At 51.8% G+C, this 12,105-nt stretch overlaps 1 long non-coding RNA gene across 1 annotated transcript; it reads left to right on the top strand.

Moving 5' to 3' along the window:
* The first annotated feature begins 5,584 nt into the window (after positions 1-5,584).
* LOC135406171 (uncharacterized) lies at positions 5,585-8,510 on the top strand. The gene is made up of 3 exons (XR_010426190.1): positions 5,585-5,786; positions 7,059-7,183; positions 8,421-8,510. It is a non-coding gene; the product is annotated as an uncharacterized LOC135406171 (long non-coding RNA).
* Positions 8,511-12,105: the final 3,595 nt, after the last annotated feature.

Here is a 12,105-nt window from a genome sequence, read left to right as displayed (position 1 = left end):
AGTTGGGCCCCTACTGGGGTCCTACTTGGAGTGACTGCAATAATACTGGGAGTGTGTGAAAGGGACTGCAGCCATGCTGGGGATGAGTGGGTTTAAACTGGCTTCCTACTGGACGTGTCTGGAAGTTACTGGGATCATACTGGGGGTGACTGGACTCATACTGGGATCATACTGGGAGCAACTGGGACCATGCGGAGGGCAAATGGCATCCTCCAGGGAGTGACTGGGGCCATACTGGACTCAGACTGGGAGTCCCTGAGAGTGAAAGGAACCATCCTGGGGGTGGCTGGGAGCAACTGGGACCTCCTTGGGGGCAACAGGATCCTATTGGGAGTGACTGGGATCATAGTGGGAGTGACCAGCACCATACTGGAATCATAGCGGGAGTGACTGTAAGTGACCAGGATCAAACTGGGAGTGACTGGAACTATGCAGGGGGGAACTGGGAGCCAGTGGGGCCATGCTGGAAGGTAACTGGGAACATCCTTGGAGCAACTGGGATCATGCTGGAAGCAACTGGGAGTAACTGGGAGTGACAGGGTGCATGCTGGGGGCAACTGGCATAAACTGGGAGTGACTGGGAGTGACCGGGATCATCCTGATGGAAACTGGAACCATCCTGGGGCAAGTGGAAGGAACTGGGTGCAGTGGGTTTCTGTGGCTGGGTTTTGGTAGCGGGGGGGCTACAGGGGTGGCTTCTGTTAGAAGCTGCCAGAAGCTTCCCCTGTCCCGTGGAGCCAATGCCAGTGGCTCCAGGATGGAATTCCTGCCGCTGGCCAAGGCCGAGCCAGTCAGGAGTGACAGCAACGCCTCTGGGATCACATATTTAAGAAAAAGAAGGAATTCCAGCCAGGGAAGAGCGGAGTGAGACCATGGGAATAACAACGTAGACCCCAAGGTCAGCGCAGAAGGAGGGGCAGGAGGTGCTCCAGGCACTGGAGCTGAGGCCCTGCAGCCCGTGGGGCAGAGCAGGGTGGGGCAGCTGTGCCCCTGCAGCCCCTGGGGGAGCATCGGGGTGCAGAGACCCCCCTGCAGCCCCTGGGGGAGCATCGGGGTGCAGAGACCCCCCTCTGCAGACTGGGATGGACTGGGAGCCCTTAGGAGGGAACTGAGAGCCCTTAGGGAGGGACTGCGACAAAGTGGGAGCCCTTTGGAGAGGACTGGGATGAAGTGGGAAAGGTCCGCGAGACCTCAGGAAGCCACCGTGGCCCTCCCGTCATTTGCGTAGCGCTGAGGGCAGGGCCCTTGCGCCTTTTGCGTAGCTTTACGCAACTGACGTAAGTCCCCCATTGCCATTACTGGCGCCCTCCTTACGCTGTTTGAGTAGGGCTGTGGGCATTGCCGGCCCCCTTACGCAATTTGCGTAGCGCCGCTCCATTGCCGCCCGCGGCGCCGCCTTACGCCGTTTGCGTATCCCTGCACCGTTTGCGCAGCGCGGCGGGGGCGGGCCCGTGTCCCCGCCTGCTGATGTTTATTTATCAGTGTCCAGGCGCTCGACCCCTCAGCCCCTCACACACCCACGGGCCCCACGGCAGCGCGGGGGAGGATCCCGGGGGTGTCCAAAAGCTCCTCCAAAAGTCAGTTTATGGCTTTGCAGAGGGCTGTCGGGAGTCACCGAGGGGCTGAATGTAAAGAGAAAAATGAAAGCTTTGGGGGGGGGGGGGGGAATATAACAATTGCATGTCTGTGTTCCCGAGGAGCCGTGGGTGTTTTTAGGCAGCTGCCTGCAGAGGCCATCGCCGTTTCGTGAGGCGGCATTAATGCAGCGGGAGGAGACTTGTGCTGTTCACAGAAATTCGGATTTTAAGGTTTGAAGCTTCTTCATTCTTCCTTCACTCTCTTTCAGAGCAAAGGTTTTAATTTTTAAACTTAAGCGGAAAAAAGTATTAACAAGTGAGGAAAACTAGGGAGAAAAGGGAAAAGTTCTTCTGAAAGGATTACAATGTGCAAGCAAAATCAGTTCTCTCTCCAGGAGACAAAAAATATTAGAGCTGTAAATTGGCTCCAAAAATGCCCCCAGGGGCATAGGGAGGATAATCAGGATGACAGCGTGGCTGAGCAAGTGTGTTCTTCTCTATACCATTGATTTTCTGATGTTTAATACTTCAGCAGGTCCAGGACTTCCAGGACTGTCCTGGTGGCTGTGATCACAAATGACTCATCAGAGCCACTTGAACAAGAAAAGCCTTTCTAAACAAGGGCATTTCTGAGGCTCTTGCTGGTTTTTTTGCCTTCCAGCTGACCATCTTTGACTTCAGGGAGGTTGGTCTCAGACTCAGGAAGAAGCCGGACAGCCCTCAGGAGACAAAGCTGCCCAAGACTGTCCAGCCCCCAGGCACGAGTGAGAACTCCAGTTCCAAGGTAGCCTTTTCCTGCCCTTTTCCTTGCTGTTTGATGTGACACTTGAAGAGGCTGCGTGCCTTGCCTCCAGCTCATTGAAACCCCTCAGTGTCCGGGTCCTGTTGTCGTTGCAAACTGCTGGTGGTGGTGGAGTTCCTTCTGCTGGGGCAAAGGCAAAACGTTTTCTCCTAGTGAGATGCTGGAGTCCTGATCTGTGCTAAGCCAACACAAATAATTTCTGCTGAAGCTGGTGGGGTTTGCTGGAGTTTAGCTACCATGGCGAAGGCACAATAGCGGGGGAAGGCTGGGGCAGGACACAAGGGCATGAGCTTGCCATTTTCCATTGTCCCACTGAAAGAGCCACCTCTTGCTTTGGTGTTGTCACTGGCAAATGCTGGGGGTCATAGGATTCCCTGCACAGTGGCAGTGCTGGCCTTTGAAGGCTGAGGGCCTGAGGGAATTACTCCCAGTCTAACACAACTCCAGCACTGCTGAGAAAAGAGCGGAACCTTATCCTCATGCAGCACTCACCTTATTTGTCCTATCCCTATCTACTGTGGTACTTTCTTTTTGCCCTTAACCTTCTCTGGTGCTGTTCTATTCTTACTGGTGTCTAAGCTCTAGAGTCTGGAGTTGTGTGGGCCTCAGTCTCCCTGCCTCAGAGTAAAGGTCACCCAAAAATTGTTTCCTATGGAGTCTGATGTAAATTCTTGAGTTTCACTTACTGCTTGAGTGCTCAGTGAGTGCCCAGAGCTCTGGGACCCCATTAGCACAGGGCTCTGCTGGAAGTAAGTGCTGCCTGGCTTTTTGGAGAAGGAAAGCTGGAGAAACTCCTGCCAAAAGAGCTGCTCAGCTTGAGCCTGCTTGGTGTGGTCCAGCAGCTTTTGATCAGCTCAGAGCAGAGGTGGGTGAGCTACTGTTCCCCCAGTGGCAGCTGGGCAGACCTAGTCACCAAGAGCCTGTCCTTCACCAGGGATCAAGAGAGCAGAGTCATTCACGAGCCTTCCTCCCAGCAGCTGAACCTCTCCCTGCTCTCTCTCGCCTCTCCAGTTCTCATCCCCTGACCGGAACAAGACCTTCCTTGAGCCTGTCCCATCCGAGCTGGTGTTTCAGAACTATGTCCTTGGCAAGGTCTGTGAAACGGCCCTGCTTCTGAGGAATAGAGACAAGGTAAGTGCTGGGATGTGGCGCTTTAACACTGTGCTAGAAGAAGAGCAGAGTGGTGTAACCCCCATGGTTTACAGCAGAGCAAGTATCAGCTGTGGCCCATCCAGATTCACCACCTTGGATTTGCAAGATGGTGGGAATTTTCCCGTGCTGAGGATTCTCCCCGGATTTTGGCCGTGCCTTGTTGGTATCTGACATCCAGAGCAATGGGCTCTTGAGGGTTTCCACCTTCACTTGAACCAAGTGTGATTGTTTTGCAATTGCCCACGAAAGCTGAGAAGGAAGAAGTTGAAAAATGTCAGCAATTGTGTTGCCCTGTAAAGAGGAAAACTGAGACCTTTTGAATTTCAGTCAAGGAAACAGTTTCTCAAATGACTCTTGTGCCAAGAGCAAGCTGGTGGGAATAGACAGCAGGGAGTCCAAATCACCTGGTTTAGAGGTTGTGAGATGGGATTTGGTGCTCAGGGGTTGATAGCCCTGTGCTAGCAAATGCCTGTTTGCTGTCCCTGTGCCTGTGTTCCCCTGAGGGCAGAAACTGGCAGCAGGGTGGCTGCAGGAATGCCCAGCAGTCTGGCTTGCCTGCACTGGCAGCTGCCTGGCCACAGTCACCAGGCAGCAAGAGCCCCTGGAGAGCTGAGACTGGCTTTTAATAATGAAACCACACTGTCAGTCGGTGCTGCTCATGTTTCTCCAGGCAGAAAATAACCTTTCAAGCCCAGAGTTGACAGGCCCAGCCTGCAGGGCCGTCTGGCTTTCCTTCACTGGCAAGCTGACTGCTCCCATCTTCTGCACCAGCCTTTCCTGGCAGTGTCTTGTGCTTCTCCCTTGCTTCTTTACAGCCCATTTCAATTCTCTTTGCCATCTCATTGTGTCGGGGCTTGTCTCTTTGTCTTGCTGTGTTCCTCCTTTTCTCTTCAGTTTCCCAGGAAGGCCAAGGGTCTGGTCTCCTCTGCTGGTGTGCCCATGGGACTGTCTCCCCACAGCTGGACTTCCCCACTCCACCTCAGTCTGTTAGAAGGGAATTTCTTCCTTCCCCCAGGACAATGTGCTGGTTTGCCGTCAGGTAGCACATTCTCCCTCTGGAACAGGGCTGCGTGGCTGTGTGCAGGCAGAAGCAGGCAGATTCTCTGGGCTTGTTGAAATGAGGATGACTTGGTTCAGGTGTTCTATCTCCATACTGCTGGTGCCTGACCTTCCTTCCCAGCAGGCACTGCCCTACTGCCTCTGGCCGAGCTGCTTTGCCCAGGCAGAGGGATCCAAGTTCACCCTTGTGTAGCCTGTGCTTGTACCTCCAGAGCTAAAAGTCTTTTGGGAAAATGGTCAAGGAAGGCTGTCACCAGGGCACACACAGGTCTCCTCCTGTTTGCACAAGTGGCAAAATCACCATTTTGTGTCTTTCCTGCAGGTTACTCAGCTGGTGAAGGTCACCATGGACAGCTCACCTTATTTCAAGTTGGTTGACCCCAATGGTGTGTGCCATCAGATCCCACCGGGCTCATTTTGCACTGTAAACATCCTTTTCACCCCTGAGGGGAGCAAGGTGAGTTTGGAGGAACGTTCTCTCTAAAGCCAGGGCGTTTGTTGCACACTGGTTATAGCCCAGCCCGTGCTGTGAGGTCGGCTCTGGGCTGGGGGCAGGCAGCCTGGAGCTGGTCACACCTTGGCATGGTGTGGTGCTGCCAGGCCCTGCAGCTGGGCCTAGAGGGCTGTGCTTTCCCTCCATGCCTGTTCTTGAACGTTCACAGGGGAAGAGGCAGATGGAACAGCAGGGAAATGACAGGGAGGGGTGTTGATGTTTAGCCATCTCTAGGCTCACTGGAAGGGATTTAAATATGGAAAATACCAGAGGAACAAAAAGATGATCCAGAGAGCTTTATTCTTTCCCATTGGAATGGAGCAAAAATGATGCTTTTTCACATGCTCTGTTCTCCAGCCTTTATTAGTATGAATTAGTGGTTGTTTTTGGGGTAGGAGAGGTCAATTCATGCCCACAAAGGGTCATAGAAAACACCACTTTTTCTTCTGCCATGAGGATGGCACTCAATGCCCTCAATGCTGTGCCAGTCTCTTTTCCTGCAGGATCATTTCCACCGGCTTGTCTGCAGCAGTGAAAGGGAAAAGGTCTCTGTGCCAATCCGGGCCATTGGTGCCCGCCCAGTCTTGGACTTCCCTGACCAGCTGGACTTCTCGTCGTGTCCAGTCAATCACAGCACCCAGCAGACTCTGCTGGTTCACAACACCGGGAACCTGGAAGCCTGTTACAGCCTCAGCACTGAGAGGTAAAGCAGCTCATCTGTCTTAGTGCAAAACACCTTTGGGTGATGGCAGAGTTGGGAAAGAGTATCCCAAAGGAACCAGAGCATCCGAGCTGCTGCACTGCAGCCACAGCTGGAAAGGGGCAGGACGTGTGGGGTCTGCTGTTGCTTCTAGTGTTTTAAGCAGGATGCAAGCCCTGAGCTTTGTCTCTCCCAGATTTCCTGGGGACTGCTGGAACACGTTAGTGGTTGGTCTGCACCCTCCTGAGCACCATCACCTTCTGAAATGGCTACCTCCCACTGTCAGCCAATAAACCCACTGGGCAGAAGCACCTCTCACCTGAGCTATCCTGAAGCACTAAAGCTCTGATTTTTGTGTCTGTCAGGCAAGAACTGTTTACCTGGTGACAAAACTAAATTGCTCCTGTTAAATCCAAGCTGCACCAACACATTTGCCTAATGATTTCCCTTGTTTCTCTGGTGGGCCAAGCAAACAGTTACCAGCCTGGATGACACTCCAGAATCCCAGACTGCATCGCTGGGGAATACACAGAAACCTCCTGTTCAGCTCCCTTGATGTGCTGCTCTTAATGGCACTTCATTTAGCTGGGATTGAATCCTTCAGGCTGTAAACAGGACCCTCCTTTTGGGTATTGTGTCCAGGTCACTGTATTGCTCCAATTTGCAGTTGCACTCCTTCAGAGTTTTCATTGTTCCTTTTCTTCTAGCAGCTTTCATTGAAATGTGATAAAAGGTGCCCTTTCTTAGGCTAAACCAGGATGTTTACAAGGGGAAAAACAACCCCAAACAACCACACTGCAAATTAAACTCATTATTCTCTGGTCTTCAAGGAAGACTTTATTCTCCTTCTTGATTCCTAGGCTGTAATCTCACAGGACAGGTGAGATGCCATTTGCATCTCTTGAATGAGGTTTAGAAGGGACTGGAAAAGAGATTCCTGAGGCAGTCAGTGTCAAGTTGTGCATGCAAATAGCTCTTAACCCTCTCTGTGCTCTTCCCAAACCATTCTCTGCTGGGATTGCTGGCAGTCGGACCCTTGAGCCTCCATGCAGAGTATGGGGGAGATGAGTTCATTTCATCCAACAGGATTTTCTGAGGGCTGCATCTCCTCCAAAGAGAGTCAGTAGCTGTTTCTGATGCTGTGTGTTCTGTCTGTCTTCTGCTGACTGTGGTTGCTTTGCTCCTCGCTTGCACAAGTCAGCTGAAGTGAACTAGACTGCAAATATCGTCCCCAAACCTCCCCCAAGAGTCCTGATCTCTCCCTTGGTCTTGCAGCCCTTTCACTGTCAGCCCAGCCACGGGAACCCTCGATGTTGGTGAAGCCAAGCAAGTGACAGTGGAATATCACCCGCTGCAGACCGGGCACCATTCCACATCCCTGGCAGTGCACTGCGACAGAGGTGAGTGCTGGGCACTGCAGGTGCACTCACCCCGCGTCCTTCCGAACAGCAGAGCCCTTTCTAAGCAGAATAACGCTAGACTTGCTCTGCAAACTACTTGTAGAACTGTTCCTTTCAAAGCCTCCGTGTGTTTCAGTGCTCAGAAGTGAGCAGAGAAGGGGCCAAGGCTGAGTCTGCCCCTGTCCTGGATGTGCTGTGTTGCTGTGTGCTGGTCCATCCCTGGGGGGACCCTGGTGCCAGCATGGTGTCCTCCATCCTGCACCCCCACCCCAGTCCTCTACCAGCACTCCCCACTGTCCCAGCCACCTGAATTCCCCTCCAGCAGCACCGCCCCGTCCCAGCTTCACCGCAACGAAAAGTGCAAACTAGTTCGTGTTTAGGGGGTTGATAAAGTGGATAAAGCCCTCAAACAGGGATGAGATTTTTGGAATCCTGTTTTGCTGGGAGTTGCTGAGTGGAGGAAGGAGGAACCTTGATTCTCCACTGCAGTGTGGATGTGCAGGGCTGAAGTTGTGTTCCTGGACAGTGCTGTCTGTGACGTGGGAGCTTTCCATCCAACTCTCTCCAATGTCATGTGTCTTTTGCTCACCTCTGTCCCCTAAGCTGCTTCTCTGTTGTCTTGCCACAGACCCCTTTTCTATGTTGTCCTCTACATATGCATGTAATTTCTGTCTAAGAACATTTTCAGGCCCTCGGGTTCCTGTTGGCTGACAAATCGTGACAAATTGTCCCTTATTTCCATTTCCCAGGCCATTCATGCTCTCCAAACCTCTCCCATCTGTCTCCTATTTGATTTCTAGGTTGAGGAACCCCATTCAGTCTTCGTATAAAAGCTGCTCTGTACTTTTAGTCTGTCTCTCTGCCCTTCTTTCTTTCATTTCAAATGTTTCAGCTTGGTGTTTGAGATCAGAATGATATCAAATATTTCTAGACTGATGTGGCCGTGGGTTTGGACAGGGAGGGGATGATGGCTTTCATGGTGTTGATTTTCTAGTGCTTTGTCATATTGAATGTGGTAGAGCATTGTGTCTTGTTTCCTCACCTTAGTCCCCTTCTGCTGTGGGCTTCACTTCCCTTGCTCCCCTGGACCTCCCTTTCTTCACACCTGCCCCCAGGAATCTTTGCTTGTCAGCAACAAGGGATTGGGAGAGGCAGGAGCCCCGTGGGGTGCCTTCAGGAGCCCCTGGGCTGTGACTGAGTGGGGCTCCTTAGAGTCACCCGAATGAATTTGATGCAGAATTGCCTGGGATCTGAGTGGGTCACCTGAGCACACCTGACAAATCTCACTGTAAATACTGTCACCTGGGGACAAATCTCTACAAACCCACCCAGAAATAAGGTGCTTAAGGTGATGTCCAGGACATCCTCACACTGTACCCACGGAGCTGTTGGCATTTGATAAATGTACTGATCCATGGAATTACTTATCCAGCTAAAAGCTGGACACTTTCTTCTGTTACCTGTGGTTTGCTCTGCTCCTTGTAATTCCATCAGCAAGGGAGCTGAGCAAAGACTCCTCTTTGCTTTGTTCCAGGCGGAGATACCCACACCAGACTTCTTGGAAAAGCTAAGGACTTCAACATCGGGCTGGACAAGTACTCTTTGGAACTTGTCAAGCCACAGAACCCCGGCCATCCACAACAGAAGTAACATCACAGCCCGATTCCAGTGGAAGGCTTTTGCTACTGAGGCAGAGGAGTATCCACAGAAGATCAGGTTGGTCTGAAAGATGCAGTGACATGCACTGCCCAAGGGTAAAACTAACCTATGGCCTCAGGGGGTGCTTGTGCTTTTGAGTGCTTTAGGGTGTTAGGAACAAGTAGGTGTTCCTGCAGAGTTTGCAGGGCAGTCACAGCTCGCAGTAAGAAGCGACAAAGTTGTTCAGTTCTCAGCTCCGGAGAGGGGCAGTTTGCCCAGAGACAGGGGGACCAACCAGCAACACAGGAGGATCATGTGGCCCTGTCCTCCCTTTTGAAGTGCTGTGGCCTCCACCTTGAACAATGTCAGTGACCTCCAGAGCCACTGTGGCAATGGATTTGCCATATGCAGGATGGAAGAAGTCCTGTCAGAGATGGACTAGTGAGGAAAAAGAAGAAAACAGTTCAAATGTTATAGAAACAGAAGTTTTTAATGTGGTTTAAACATGTTTCAAAATGGCTTTTTGTATTTTCTGCAAGGTCATTGCTTCTTTTTTCCCGACACCCCCTGTGAGAGACTTGTCTCCCATACAAGGTGTCCTGGGAAGGTGTCCTGAGGTGTTTCTCATTGGTCCTTGTTAACCCCTTCCTGTTGGCTGTTGACCCCTTACCTGATTGGTTTTTTCTGTGTGCCCCTGAACTTGTGATTGGTTTCCCTTTGACCCTCCTAAAAGCCTTATTTATAAACCCCTTCCCCACAATAAACTTCCTCTTTCGTCCCTCCCTCTCTGGTGGTCTGTGAGCTCCTTACGGGGTCGTGGGCCACGTGCTGGGGGGCAGGGGGGAAGGGCATTCACCTCCAGGTGATGGGCAGACACCCTAAGGCCTGGAGGTCTCCCCTGTCCCACTAATCCGTCCTAAATGGTGCCCTCGTGGTGAGGCAACGATTGTCTGAACTCTTCTGTGAAGATATAAGCAGCCCTAAGGCACAGACGGGGCGAGTCTGTGTTCTGACGACAGACCGGCGTCTAAGCAGCAAGGTATTAGCGAACTATGTCACCACGGGACAGCAGTCTGTTTTGAATACCTCAACCTTCCTGACGACATTCAGGTAGGAGCAGGCACCGGCATATTCCCTTAAAAAAAAACCAACAAAAAAACAAACAAAAATGGGGGCTTCCCTCTCTAAGACTGAAAAAGAGAACTATAAGCATTTGAAAAATTTATTGAGTTGTAATGGCAAATTGACTAACAAAACAGCTTTAAAATGCCTTTCCAAAGTTATGGTTAAAAATGACTTTCAACTTCCTTTCTGTCTGACGACTAAAGATTGGGATTTATTAGGCAGGCAGATATGGATGGCTGCAAATTCCAACGATAAAGCAGCAGTACATGCCAACATAGCTCGGACTCACGTCTTAGCAATACTTGAAATGCAACAGAAAAATCCCAAGCCCCTAGGGGAGAACCCCGCAGCTTTCCTCCTGGATCTAGGAGAGGGGGGGCGACCGAAGTCGCCGCGGGAAACGGGGGAGGGGGGAGATGGAGACCCCGTCCAACAGCCGCGGGCAGGGGTCCCCCTTCAGCCCCCCATCGTGGTCGGCGCATGGCGGTGCCGCGCCCCCGGTCCCTGATCTGGCTGCTGGTTTTGGTGCTGCCCCGCCCCAGCCCCCTACACGGGTCGGACCCGGGGCGGCAACCCCCATCCCGGGCTTCAGCACCGAGGCGGCCCCTGCCCCGTCTCGGGCTCCTCCGTCGCGGCTGCCGGTGGGGCGAGGAGAGGAGGAGCCGCCCGCAGCCAACACCGGCGGGACCCCTCCCCGCCTCCCACCCCCTCTCCCTCCGAGAGCAGGCGATCCCATCTCGCCGTTCCCGAGCCCAGACTCTCTTCAACCCACTAGCAGCAGCGCTCCAAGCACACCCCCAGTGACACAAAACTTCATTCCACCGCCCCTGACACGGAATAGCTGCCACAGGCACTCTTCGGGGCAGAGCTGTGCCGAGAAAAATCCAGCAGGCGTTTGTGTGGCTTCAGCCCCAGCCCCTCCTGCCCGGCAGCTCTCAGCGGGAGATCACCAACTGCAGCTTCCCCAGGCAGCTTCACAGCCGCAGCCCCCGGCCGCCATCCCCGCATGGCCAAACAAAGGAGGCGGGGAATTCCCAGCTTCCAACCACACCGGACCGACAGCGAGAGCTCCTGCCTTCCCTAGGGATGCCGAGCGGGACAGGATGACGTCATCGGGACCCCCTCCCTGCCCGGGGACGGGACAACCTCTGCCCTGCAGCTCCAGCTCCCCCCGCTTCTTCCTACATCGTGCCGCGACAGGCAAGGACACCCACAGCTTCAGAACACCTTCACCACCGAGCATCACAGACTCACTCCCCTAACGGACAGGATTTCCCCCGCCTCTCACAGCGTGGATCTAGCTGTGACTGACTCAGCAGCACCAGGCTCACCAAACAGTTTTCCAGCTACAAACCGTTCACAATCCTTAACAACATTTAACCAGTTTTCTCTCAATAATCCATTTTCAAATATGTCAAATAATTTTAACAATTCTGTTTCTCCTTTTAACCCTTTTCTTTCTTCCACAGGAACCAACCATACCAATAATTGTAATGATATAAATAACGTTCCTAGTCATGTTAATGGTTTAAATTTATTGCAGGCATATCCAGTGTTTTATAATCCAGGTGCACCCCCGGTATGGGACCCCTTAGCCATACCCCTTCTCAAGGATGCAAAAAAGGCAGTAACAACTTATGGATTAAATTCAGCATATGCAATGGGAATTCTGTCATCTTTATTCTCAGCCTTTGTACTAACTCCAAATGATTTAAAAGATATAATGAGATCCTTGGTAAATAAGGTGCAAATAACATTGGTTTTAGATGAATGGAAAGCTTTAATTAGAAAGGATGCTCATGAAACTAGTACCACTACACGTAGACCTATAGAAACTACAATACAAATGCTTTTTGGTGAGGGTCCATATGCTGCAAATACATATCAGGCCAAAATTCCAAAACAAGACTTAATTGCTACCAGAAATATGGCATTACAGGCACTACAATCAGTAGCTGATGCCTCTCAAACAACTCCACCTTTCAATAATGTAACTCAAAAGCCTGATGAATCTTTTATTGACTTTGCAGAACGATTAAAAGAATCTATAGAAAAACAAATCAATGTGAAAGAAGCACAAGATGCCCTATTCCTGAAGCTAGCTATCTCCAATTCAAATGCACAGTGTCAGCAGATACTCAGAAACCTTCATGACCCTA

Source organism: Pseudopipra pipra, chromosome W (genome assembly GCF_036250125.1).
Source record: "Pseudopipra pipra isolate bDixPip1 chromosome W, bDixPip1.hap1, whole genome shotgun sequence".
In the NCBI taxonomy this organism is placed as follows: domain Eukaryota; kingdom Metazoa; phylum Chordata; class Aves; order Passeriformes; family Pipridae; genus Pseudopipra; species Pseudopipra pipra.
This window is presented reverse-complemented; position numbering and strand designations above follow the sequence as displayed.